Below are 13,625 nucleotides of genomic sequence, written 5' to 3'. Positions count from 1 at the left end.
TTTTGTAGAAGAATGAGATGATGCATGTATGTATACATGTACCAAATTTTTATTTATTCAAGCTTACAAAATGCATGCGTATCTGCTATTAGCCCTAATGCTGTTTGGAGATGTTTTCTTAGCTTCCTGTTTTTAAACAGTATGAATGAGTGTTGAATTACCAAATTCTCCATGCATTTATGTTTAATCCTATGCATTCTGTATCATTCGCAAGAGTCTATGGGGTATATCTAGGTTTTTGTATTTGCTCTATCTGTGTTTATTTATTTAAGTCTAGGTTGTAGAATTGTCATGACTGGCAGAAAACATGTAAAGTATTAATTTTACATATATATCATAGTTTTAAAAGTTCTATAACTTTAATAAGTTTATGATTGAAACAACATGTAGAGTTTTAAATAGAAAATTAGTTTTTTTCCTTTATAAAACAAAAATTCAAAAAAGTTTGTTGTTTTTTTGTAGTATTTATTACATTATACATTAATAATATATTTGATTACTATGTCTTAACTTCTAAAAAATACATATGTTTTATCTCTCTAGTATGGAAGACAAAAATACATATTTTAAAGAGGATAACATTTATGTGTGTGTGCTGTGTGTCATTTGTGTGAGAGTGGGTACCCACAGAGGCCAGAGAGAGTTCATATATCCTGGAGCTCAAGTTACTGGTGCATATAAGACCCTCAAGCCCCGCCAATGGGTGGAAACCAAGTATAGATTTTCTGGAAAAGTAGCAAGTGCTCTTAACCATTGACCCAAAATTTAGCTCTGTTCCCCCAAATGTAGTTGTTAATTTTTCTGTTTCTTTTCATCATTCCCAAACCAATTATCATCTCTCATTTACTCAATATAATCATACTAAATATTGGTTATATCAGCAGTCAGTCCTGATTTACTCTGTGGGCGCCTGCACACTTGAGTACCCCAATTTGCATCTTGAGATCAGAGGAAAACTTGGAAAAATTAGTTCTTTCCTTTCACTATGTGGGTTCTGGTCACAAAACTCGGGATTTAGGCTTGGGGACAGGTGCCAACTTTAAGGTTTTGATGATGTTTATTTTTAAATTGTGTGTTTCCCACCTATCTCTAACTTGTTTATAAAGCAAGACTATTGGTATTACATGTCAACATCACGAGTAAAGTGGTTAATAGCGTCTGTTTTTCATCTTGTTATCTCGGAGCCCCCAGGCCACCTTGTTTAAACCGGAGAAGCTGTTCCCTGGCAACTTCACCTGCTCTTAATCAACAGTGTAGTCTCTATTTCCATAAGCATGTGATGCTAAGTATGCCATATGAACGGAACCATGCAGCATTTAGTCTTTTGTGCTTGGATTTTTCGCTTACAATCCCCTTGAGATACATCTATGTTGTTATATGGATCAATAGCCTGTTGCTTTTTGTTACAGAGTCTTATTCATGCTATGGTTGTAGTACAGTTTGAAGCATGATTTGGCTTGAAGTATGTTCAGTTGTAGCTATGTAAATATTAATTTTCCATAGAAGTTGTCCCAATAACTGTGTAACTGGGTTTTAGCTATCCTCTCTCTCTCTCTCTCTCTCTCTCTCTCTCTCTCTCTCTCTCTCTCTCTCACACACACACACACACACACACACACACCTACCTGAGAAAAGAGTTTTATAATTTGGGATGTATTTCTCCAGTACTCAGCATAGTTCTGCCATGCAACACTGAATAAATGTGATGTATGATGGTGAACTGTTTCGGAAAAACAAAAGTACTACAAAACCTCAGAGGTTTATTTTTATTTCTATTTTTTTTTTTTTATTTTTCAGAATTCTATCTAGATTCCCTAGAAAAGAAGTTGTCCCTTGAAAAACAGGTATGTCAAGGCCAGTAAGCATGCCGTGAGGACATTACTTCATTTGCATAATGTGGTGCAGGATTGCTGTTACATAGGTCCCAAATCAGACGTGTTTTCAAAAACCTCGGCTATATCGTTGGATGAATAATCATTACGCTGGACATTCAGAATCTATAAAAGGTTCATATTACGACCTAGAGGAAGAAGATCTTCAAAGGCAGAGAGTGAAATCTAATTCAGTGCCATTTTGCCTTGCTTCCTGTTCTGCTTGCCAGCTTCCTTTAATGACAACTAACTAATGATAGTTCCCATGTCATTTGTGCCTTCCATGTATTTTACAGATGCTCTATCATTTCATGTGGCCTGAAAGCTTATCTGGGAGGTAAGTGTATTCTACTCTCCTTCTAGAGATGAAGTTATGTTTTGATCCTTTATATGTGTCATGAGAGGAGACAGAAAGGGTAATAAATGATACTTGTCATAGGGAAAAACAATGGGGTGAAAAGGAGAGGAAGGAGAGAAGGAGAAAGAGAGAGAGAGGCCCAACGAAGGTGTTGGTAACTGATCCCAAGTCCTCGGCAAAAGCAAAAATGTGTTTTTAATTTCTGAGCCACCTCTCCAGCCCCTCAAGAATTTTACTTTTTATTTTTATTTTGTATGTGAGGGTATTTTTGTCTTCACATGTCTAGGCATTTGTGGCACCGCCCATGGGGCCTAATGTCTGCAGAATCAAGAAGAGTGTGTCGGACCCCCTGAAGCTGGACTTACAGACAATTGTGACCTGCAATATGACAGCTGGGAATTGAACTTGGTCCTCTGGAAGAACAGCCAGTGCTCTTAAACTCGGAGATATCTCTCCAGCCCCAGAGAATTTATTTAAATGAAGACTTATAGAATTTCCATATATCTGCCAGAGTGTGCTAGCAGGGAAGAGCCAGGGGACAGTCCACATTGCAGCTTTGAGGCCAAACCGTCTGGAGGCAGAACTGTTTCTTCGGTGGGACCTCAGCCTATAACTGCCTTGAGGCCTTTAACTGATTGGATAAGGCCCAAACATGTGATGAAGAGGAACCTAATTTACTCAAAGTTCTTTGAGTGGGAAATTACACTAAAAGAAGAGCATTACAGCAAAGGCTTGGCCAGTGATTCATCTCACATTTGGGTACATGTGTCAGACAAACTGGCACACTTAAAACCAACCGTCACATTCTCCATGCTTCTGGGTGTCCTTCAGTTCCTCTCTGAGAAAAGAGAGCAATTGTCTTCACCTCATAACAAGCAGGACTGCTTGCATTTCAGAATTTCACCTGGACTGTGACTTTTCCAAAGCTGCAGGTGGGGCTCAGACACGGGGTTAAAGGGTCTCTTTACGACTGTCCATAGTGGCTCTTAGCTAGGAGCTTCTGCAGCCCCTGTATTCGTAACCAATTTATACGAAGAGAGAATGACATCTCTACTCTCATTTCCTCTCTGGACAACCAACTGTCTCCAACTCTGCTATACCCCTTCCCAGAACAGATGAGAGTACCTAAGCTTGGAAGGATAAACTGAAAAGCACAGTATAAAGGGCTGACATTGCAGGAGGAATTGGATATTTATGTATATATAGTACACCCTAGTGATGAAGTGCAGGTCATCGGACTCGCCAGAAGCTTCCTCTCTCCACAAAGCCATCTCTCTAGTCCCAAGTATAATATTTATTATGTGTATATCTATATCTGCTGATTCTTTGCAAAGGAATTCTAATCTCAGGCCAAGATGAATCACATGTGTGCAGGAATTAAAAAGCCTTTCACGTGTGAAGAAGACATTCACTACCCATGTATTCAAGGCAAGATTATTTCTGTTTTTGAGCTCAGTTTTCCTTGTTGAGGAATTCTCTTCACCGAGCTGTCTCTATGAAAAGGATTACGAGAAAGAAGTATGTACTGCTCAGTTAAGTCCAGAGTTTAAGAAGGTATATCCATGCAACTGTAGGCACCGTGGAAATACTTCATTATATAAACTTCAAGTGGCAAAACAATGGGATGTGCAAGAGTATGTTTTTTGTTTGTTTGTTTTTGTTTTTTGTGCTTTCCCCATAATCTGGATCCTGATTACATGGGTATGTTTGTTTACAAAAATCCATCAACACTTATCAGTAGATAAGAATTGCATACAGTTCCTGAATAAACTGCATTGAAAAAAAAAAAAGAATTGCATACAATTCTTTTTATTGTCAGAGTGCTTATAAACTAATATATGCAGGATGTTAGGATGTTCTTCCCCATAGACAGAGTACAGGACAAACATATTCTTCTGCCTTGTTCAAAAAGTCCCTTTTCCGTCTACTTACAGCCCAGGGGAATGCTCTTTCTATTTACCATAGAGTATTTTTTTTGGGGGGGGGGCTAGAGAGGCAAAAGCCTTAAAGACAGTGGTGATCAGAAGAGCTCATTTTTGTCTACATGATGGGCATGTGAGGAAAATTTTCTATTGCCGTCTCCTACCTGCAATGTCCACATCTGAGCACAGGCTCTGCCCTTTTAAGCTGTTCCTCTCATTTACTGAATAGAGTCTTCACAATTTTGGCGCTGGGGCACTAGTCACAGAATTTCCATTTAGACTGGGCTCCATCTCCAGGATTACAATTTTACATGAAGGAAAGAGGGGAGAGGAAGGAAGAGAGAGATGGGGGGTAGGTGGAGGAAGGGAGAATCTCAGTTCCTATGTCACACAGAGCTGACCCAGGTGCACATTCATGAGTTTGACAGCATCTTTGAAACATATTACTGTTTGTTCATATGTCTTCATTTCAGTACCTGAGAGCTTTTGGAGAGAAGTGATATGCTCTTTATCGCCACTTTCCTCAGCCCCCAGCCCTCATATTGTGTTTGCTGAATGAATGAGGGTAAAAGACTCCTGACTTCACATACTTTTAAAACTCCATTTGTTTATTTGTTTGTTTGTTTGTGTGTGCGTGCATGTGTGTGAACTTGAGAGGAATTATTTGTGGAGGTCAGTTCTCTTCTTCCTTCCTATATGTCTTAGTGTTGGGACTCAGGTCCCCAGATTTGCCAGCAACCCCCTTTACCCACTGAGCCATGTCTCTGGACCCAAGGATAACATTTTTAAATGACAAGAAATGATATTTTTCCCTATGTGTGTGTGGTTTTCCTCACCACTTCATTACATTTTTTATTGGTTTACATATTGTATTTTTAATACACTAGTGCTGTGATTCTCTGTAACTGAGTCAACTGATATTTAACAAATTCAAAAGTTCAAGATTCAGTGAAGCATGAAGACTCCTCAGAATATCCTTACTTCCTTCTGGGTGGTTTCTTTTATAAAGGAAAATCAAAACCAAAAATAAGATCTTTTGTATAAGCCTTTGAAATTTAACGTGCAGGCACCAGAATTGTTTACTAAAAAGGAACTTATGATTTGTTACACAGATTAGTAAGTGAAATGTCACAAAGGTTTTAACTGGATAAACAGCAATTTATAATAAAAAAAAAGAATTTATTCTTTTAAAATTAAGTGTGCTTATACTGAGGAATAAATGTGATTAAAGGCCTAGTTATTTTGATAATACTTAAAACGCTGTAGCTATTCCACTGTAAGCCTTAGAGAAGAAAATTTCAGCTACATTGCTTCAACTTTTCCATATACAGCAGTTCTAAAATCTAAAATGCTTCATTCTTAAACTCACTCAACATTTTTCTTTAAATGATATTGATCTAAAAGGAGATACCCCAAATCACCACTAGATGGCAGGCTTCCCATTTCAACAGGAGCGCTACCTCTCTCTTTTACTAAGAGCCCCCAATAAACAAAATTTGAAATGTGTTTATTTGTGCGGCTATAAATATCGCTCATCTGACCCTGTTTACCATTTGGGTTCGTATTTCTTAATGTTTAGGTCGATTTTTCTAAATGCCAGATCGAAGAAGTTATTTGGTATGTAACCCTCTCTCCCCCAAATAAAGTTCATTCTTATTTCCTCATTCTAATCGTATTTTGTATACCCAGTGTCATTAGCTAGCAGAATTAAAGAGTCATTTATTAAGCATTTGTCTGTGGTTTTTACTGTTGTTGTTGTTTTGGTATCTCCCTTTGCCCAGCCCTCAGCAAGTGTTGAACCTCTCTGGAATTTCTTTACAGTTCAAGAAAGCCAAAGAACACCTGCTGAATTCTGTTAGATTCTTGACAGGATACTCATTGCTGTGGAGAACCATTGTGACCCTGACCAACTGTGACTGCCTGAGAATAAATTTCATAAAGAGAAATTGAAGTGAATTTTCTGAGAAGGGAAGGTACTTTGATCAAGTAGGCAAATTCACATTGACCTTTGGCTCACAGAGTGAGCCTGTGAGCAAAGCCACTGTATTATTACCAGTTATCATGGTTATTACCGCTGGCCTTTCTGTACTTTCAAAACGTTCTGAGGAATGAGTGCCCAACAATAAGCATTGAATTAAGAAAATAAAAAGTATTTCTTACAAATCTCTCGGAGGAGACAGTTATAATGAAGACAATGGTCCCATTTACAAAGTTCATACTGGGTAATGGCTTAGTAAGGGGGGAAAGGGATCATCAAAATTTATTCTTTCCCAGTACTTATCAGAAACTGCTATATTTTTAACTTAAATAAATAAAAATTATCCCAACATACTGGGAATGCAGTCTTGCCTTTCTGCTTGCAAATCAGCTCAACACTCTAAAAAAAAAGAATCTTCTAGGTGGGAAAAAAAAAATCATGTGATCTTTAGGGTACAATATTAAAAAAAAACCTGAAATATTAGCTTCTCTCAAAAGAACAACAAAGATGGATCTAGTTTATTCTTGAAATACACCCTGCCCTGTGATGTAAAATGGACTTTTAATCTCCCTGCAGGCTCTGTGCTGTGTTTGAACACAGTGTTTTCTGGTCCATTATGAGGTTTTTGCCTGCCTGTCTCATCGTACTGTGTAACAATATGTCCTAGCACAATGGAGATGTATGCATGCGTAATTTCCATAAATTACACAGCCAGCCAGCTGTACTTTTCCATAAAGACACATTCTGATTGTAAACTATTAAGCCTAATGCAGTGTCCTTTGATGTCTCTGAGAAAGACGGTGGGGGGAGTAAGCGTTGCCACATGGCCCTCTCCCTGGAGTAGGTACTCAGGAAGGCGGGATGTAATGCTATTGCCCCTCATGGTTCTTCATTAACTCGTATATGTCCCTTTCCAGAAAAGGAAAAAAGAATCCTGAATGGTGCAGACGAACACACAAAGCTTTTCCCCAAAGCTGAAGCTAAAACCCGACTTAAAAGTTTTGTCTGCTCTTTTGAAGCCCAGGCTTGATTTCAGCCCCGAAGGTGGACGCTGGGTCTACCTGCCCCTTCAGCAATGGTCTAACTCATTGGATTATTTAATGTTAAATTTTGTCTTTAATTTTACGTTTTCCCTTTGAAATCTTCCTTATAGGTGGGTAGATCAAAGCAGATGCCACCCAGGCGTCCCTGCCAGCCAGGTGCCACGGAGGTTTCATCATTTGGCTGTGGAATTTCCTGCATAGATCTTGTACTCAGCATCCTGTTGACATAATTTAACACACAGGTTACAAAGCCTTGTGTGAGGCTCTGCCTTCCTGTTTACTTTCACTCCTCTGTGGAACCGAGCTCAGTAGCGGCTCTTCTGAACCTGGAAGCCTATCACTTCCCCCAAAGCAGGAAAGGTGTGAAAGCAAACAGAAGAAAGCAAACACCGTGGAGGAGGCTTCTCAACAGGGCCTCACTGATTGCTCAGCTCAGAAGCCTTTGGGGACTGAGCAGGAGGCAGGATGGAGACCAAGCAGGGCTACATTTCTGGTTCCTGCTGGCTTGATCTGACAGGGCGGCTTTGTTGTGAGGTGTGGAGTTCCCAGTGCACCCATATGCAAATTAAAAGCATTTAAACCTTACTAGACTCAGAACATACTTTAGTTCTGTAATTATTTCTGAGTGATAATCCTTGCGCACTTCTGGAAAGATGATCTTTTCCTAAATTATGTTTGCACATACTGGCTGGAAATCTCAGGAGCTGGGCTAGAATATTCCAAGTGGGCCCTCTCAGGCCCAGTGAATCAAAAACTCATGACAAACCCTTTCATAGGTCTTTAATAGCAACCTGAACTTCATAAGCATTACACAGAACATCTGCAAATGATCAGGGCTTGTGGAGTGTGGTAAGTGTGAGCTCCATGGTTAGTGGGAGGGATGATGTGAGAGGGGCGTCCTCACAGATGATTTTGAAATATCTGGGAGTGTCACTGGTCAGAGCATAGAGGAACTACTTTATCTGCGTAGCCTCTGGCGGAAGGATACAAATTTGGCGTCCACAAGACCCACAGAACCTCGTACTCTGTGAGGATGTCTTTCCACAGGGTTTGGGGTGTCGGTAGGCAGCTAAGGAGCAGCAACTGGATCCAGAAAAGCTGACGTTACTCACAGGAAACACGCTCCTGGATATGGACCCTCAGCCCATCAGCTCAGTTCGCACCGATCTTTGTAAATTTGCTCTAAGTAATTTTACGTGACATTTTTCTTTGGAATGATCGACATCCATATGCATGTGATCAACATCTGCCTGAATGTACTAGAATCTTAAATGCAGTTTTATCCTTCCCGCTTTCAACTCAGACATCACCATTTTCAGTTTCCTTGTTGATACCGTCTAGGGTTTAAGCCCGAGAGATGTAAAAACTAGAGCTCTAGCAGGACAGGACTCATGCAATGCCAGTACTCTGAAATCTGAGGCAGAGGATTACTGTGAGCCAGAGATCAGGATGGGGTTCACGCATGTCTGGGCTGAAGGGAAGCCTTGTGTGTAATAACACAAATAGACAAATAGGGTTCTAATAAATGTGCACTTATGCTACACTGCACATTACGTAGAGTACATACGAGGTTGTGCATGTCATCACACCAAGTGTTTTGTCATCTGCTTTAAGTGTAAACTTCAATGAAAACTGTTTAGACTTTCTCTGTATTTAGTTTCAGTTTCATCCATTCACCATCCTTAATGTCAAAATGCTCCCACATTTTGATGGTTACAATGTAGAAGGAGGCCCTGGCGACAAGTTTCTTTCTTTGTTTCTCTTTTTAACTACTCACACTTTTAAAGAAATGACTTGATAGGCTGAATTTTAGAGACTTTTATGTCCTGGAACCAAACCATTTTAGTCCTGCCTACACAAAAATAGGATGTTCAGCTGGGAGAAATCTGATTGGCTATCTTCAACATACTTGGGAAATTATGATTGGTTGATGAACCAAGTGAAATATCGCTGGCTCTGAAAAGACCCTTTAGCAAGAGAAAGGAGGACCAATAATTTCTAGGGGGGGGAAGAGGAACCAGGAATTAAAAGAGCAAAGGCTGAAGCCTATGCAGGGTCTTGTTAAGCGAGTGGTTTGTTCAACTCACAGGTTGTGTGAAATTTATTGTAAAACCTCCTCCACAGTCTCGGAGGTAACTTGAGGTTCCACCAGAAGTACGGATGCTTTCGTTTTCTTTGAGCCTGTATCTCTGACCAGCTGCCCACAGAGTGGGGCTGCCTTGCTCTTCTTGTTATCCCTTGGGGCTAATCAGTGAAGACTTGATCATTCTCTGCACTCCCACTAGTTACGAGTCTGCAATGAATGCAACCCACTGCAAGAAGAAGCGTCTCTGACAAGGACTGAAATTAACAATAATGGCCTCCATTGTTGGTTATGGTCTAGACTCTCAAAATCCTTCCTCAAAGTTTGGAGTTTCCCTGCATGACAAGTCATGTCTTCTCTGGACATTCCTTTAGCAGGTTGGATTCCCTGTGTGATCCCTTTCAGGAGACAGTGTGTTTTACAGGTGTAGTCTCTGCTAAGGTTCCAGCTCTGAGAACATCTTCTGGGCTCCAGCTGCCGCATCTGGCTCTTGACCGCTTGAGCTCTTGTATCTAGGGCACTGCCTGGAGTCTGTTTGAAATTTCCACTGTGGACTTTGGTTGCCATCAGATTGCTTTTCAGATCTATTTCAAGCTTCCTTTTCCACAGCCTCACACTGTTGTGTTTATCAGGTTTCAGACCATAGCTCCTTACCAATTTCCCCGAGTGTGGATCGCTTTTATCACCAAAACACGGCTTGTGTGGTTGATACATAGCAAAATAGCTGAGTGTCCCCAGGGCTCCTAAGCCACCATGCAACAGAAGTTTCTCTCCACCAGCCTCTCTCTTCCTCTCTCTCTCTTTCGCCCTCCTTCCCTTCCGCCTCTCCATTTTAAAAGTCACTTACTTCAAGTCCTTTTGAAATGATTTCTCCCGTCTGCTCAGTCACTGCCAGTGCCAAGCAGCCTCATGCCAAAAGGAGAGGAGTTTTCCTGCCTTCTCCTGCTGCCGCCTCCGCTGCCTTGGGCCTAGTCTTTCTCCTGCTGGCTTAGGGCGTTTTGTGCATTTCTGGCAGTTGCTTTCCAGCTTTCCTTAGATTAGTCGCTGGGCCTAGTGTTTCTTCTGGTGGCTTAGGGCGTCTTGTGCATTTCTGGAAGTTGCTTTTCAGCTTTCCTTAGACTAGTCGCTGGAGATACAGTTCAACTTTGCCTGAGTGGATATTCTGCCTTCTTCTGATCTGAGAGACATCTGATTTCCTCTGTCTGTCTCATCGTCCTACCCTTGAAGAGATGTTTCTTCTTTAGTTTTCAGATGTAAAAAAAAATTACTGAGAGCACGTCTGAGATTATCTTTTTTTTCTCTTTAAAATCGCTCTTTTTTTTTAAACAGGCCTTTAGTGTACCTTTCACAATTTAAAGCATATGGTAAACATACATACCTGCCTCTTTTTTACACTTGTATTACTTTCATCTCTTCATTAGTATGCTCTGAAATTGATGACCATTAGGTTACTTTCGTTTTTCATTCTTCCAGTGCACTTAGTTACTGTCTACATTGTAGTCTTTAATTCAGCAAATGTCTAATTGTAAATATTACTTCCCAATCTTAGATGATCCTTTCTTGGATGCTTTTCAGATCTTAGATAATTCTGCCTTTTCAGCCATTTTGGCACATAGAGATTCCGTAAGAATAATGTACTTTCTTTCAGCACTTTTATTCTGCTGACAAGCATTTGCACCTTCTTCAGACTGATCTCTCTCTCGGAGCACAGTATCTTTTATATGTCTGAAGTTTTCCTTTCACTCATCTCTACAAAGATGGGGCTCTGCTGCTTTTGTGAGCTGCTGAAGGATGAAAGAAATCCTTTCAATGAGGTTTCCTGTCTGAATCCTACAGATCTGAGAGAAGGGACAGAGGAAAGTTTTAATTTACTCCAGATCTCCTTAGCTATTTCTTAGACACAGCATTGAATGAGAAGCTGGGAGACAGCAGTGATTAAAAGGCGACCTGATCCCGTCACTTCCTCTGGGCTAAGGAACTTCTCTGCCACTTTGCTGAAACTTCCTGGGGGGGTTTTCTGTATATTTCTCTACAGATTTGCTGTGAATTTTTTTTCTTTTATCTATGTGGCCTCTAGCATCCTGGGTGCCAACAGAGCTAGCAGGGTTCTTTACAGTTACCTGAACCATTGCATCCTGTCTACTAGACTCCTTAGTATTCTAAGTGGGTTTTGTTGAAGTTTTTCTTCCAGTTTTTCAAGAATATAACAATTCCTCTATATATAGCAGAATTGATTATACTTCCATAAATTAAATTTTGCCCGAACTATCCTGTCACATGTATGGTTAGTTTTTTCCCCTAGTTAACTCTCTCAATTTCTATTTACTCACGGTTTTCCATGACAGAGAATTTTTACCACCTCTCCTCACAGGGACTTGAACAGTGTGATTAGATTTGGGGCAGTCAGTGGTGGAATAGATAGGGTAGCGTAACCTCGTGTCTTTTTTAAAGAAAGTGTGAGACAGAGCTCTTCTTTACTCTTCCTGCTCACTGGACTCTTCTGAAAAATTGTTTGGTTCTGTAAAGAAGCAAATGTACTTTTATCACCAAAACACGGCTTGTGTGGTTGATACATAGCAAAAAAGATTGTCAAGAAAAACAAATCAGCGGCCTTCAGGAATAAAGAACAAAAGAAAACAGGATAAATACATTTTTCTGACGGCCATGTGGAAGTACAAGCAGAGGACAAAACGTTAGACTCTAAGGGGATAAAATAGTAATAATAACAACAACAACACAACTTGGGGAAAGATAACAAGACATGCCTGTTGAGATTCCCATTGACCTCTCTTTGTGACATTCCTCTTGGATACAGGGATGGCCACCTGTCACACAGGGGAAGAAACTCCTACATGTGATGATCTGCTTTGTGGGAAGATGGGCAAGGGTGATTTTCTTGTGTTGCCCCGCTTCCACAAGAACACCTGGAGTCTGTTAGAGGAACTTTCCTGCTTCTGCTGCTTCCCTAGAAGACAAGACGTTACACTGTGGGAGAGGTATCCAGACCACATCCCTTTCAGTGTGTACCTCAGTGCTCACATCTGGACTGCGGAGTGAGTGCAGTCTGAAACAGTCACCTGGACTTTCTTGCTGCTAATACTAACCTCTGTGGACATCACCCTCTTCTGGTTCCCAGGACTGGGGTAAGATATTATGTCAGTCATGTTTCCATAGAGTCTGGATGACATCACCGCCTTTCCCCACTTCTGGAATGATTTCAAAGAACAATGAAATTCTGCTTGGACAAGGTAACCTTGACTGTGACTGCATGTCCCCCCATGTGCGGTTAGCCATGCTGCCATAGTCTGTTAAAGGTAGCATTTTTATTCATTAACGGAAAATATTATTTAGAGCCTTCTTATTTCTGTTCAGGTTGCACTGAAGCCAAGAGATCATTCTAAATTGTTGAGAGATGTAATAATTCGATAGAAGAAGACAGAAGTGCCCAAAAAGTACATTAAAGCTTATAGGGAAGTGATAGTAGGAGACAGTGAAGAAGCCAGAAGGGTAGTGAAAATGTTCTTTGGGCTCTTATTTACATGATGCTAGATGAATCCACCGGCCTTTGTTGCTTCATATGTCTGATATACTCATCATATGTGCTGACTTTTTTCTCTCTGTGACAAGGAGTGAATATGTAAAGGATAGTTAATGAATCTGAGATTATTGCTTGATATATAATTAGCATCATGAGGAAACTAACTAGCCCAGTAATTCAAGATGTGCCTAATATTAACATGCAGAATCCTTTCTCTTCTAAACTTACAGAACACATTTTCATTTCTATAAATTTTGCTGTCAGCTACATACATATGTCAAACTATAGGAACCTCAGCAAACTGCCAGAAAAATCAGTATAAATGGCTGCTGTTTATTGCACATAAGAAGGAGGGAAGAAAAGAAGGGAAGAAGATAGGAAAGGAGGGCAGAAAGAAGAGGGGAAAAAGGGAATATTATGGCATGGCAAATATTAGTTAAAAAATTGTAAGAATCTGTAACTTCTTTTCATTCTGTGTGACCTGATATGTCAGGAACTGATGCTTATTAAGTATGGCTGGTACATAATTAAAGCAGTTATTATTGAAGCAGAAGAAGGAGTGTCAATAAACCTGAGTTACATATTTAGTGTGTCAGTTTTCTAGCTAGGCTTGGGCATGGTGATTCCTGCAATGGCTCTCAGGTGTCTCATTATTGATACCAAACATCTTTTTGATGACAGGATATCTAACTTGGAATGATTCAAGTGCTACCGGAACTTTGGAGTTGCCAAATGATATATATCAGAGAAATTGTGGTTCCCCCCCCCATGTAGTTCTTAGTCCCATTAACAGGTGAATGCATGAATGCATGAAGCATTTCATTTCTTTGTA

The sequence above is a fragment of the Meriones unguiculatus genome, chromosome 12 (genome assembly GCF_030254825.1).
Source record: "Meriones unguiculatus strain TT.TT164.6M chromosome 12, Bangor_MerUng_6.1, whole genome shotgun sequence".
Taxonomy (NCBI): Eukaryota; Metazoa; Chordata; class Mammalia; order Rodentia; family Muridae; genus Meriones; species Meriones unguiculatus.
The sequence above is the reverse complement of the archived record's forward strand: the minus strand, read 5'-3'. Positions refer to the sequence as shown.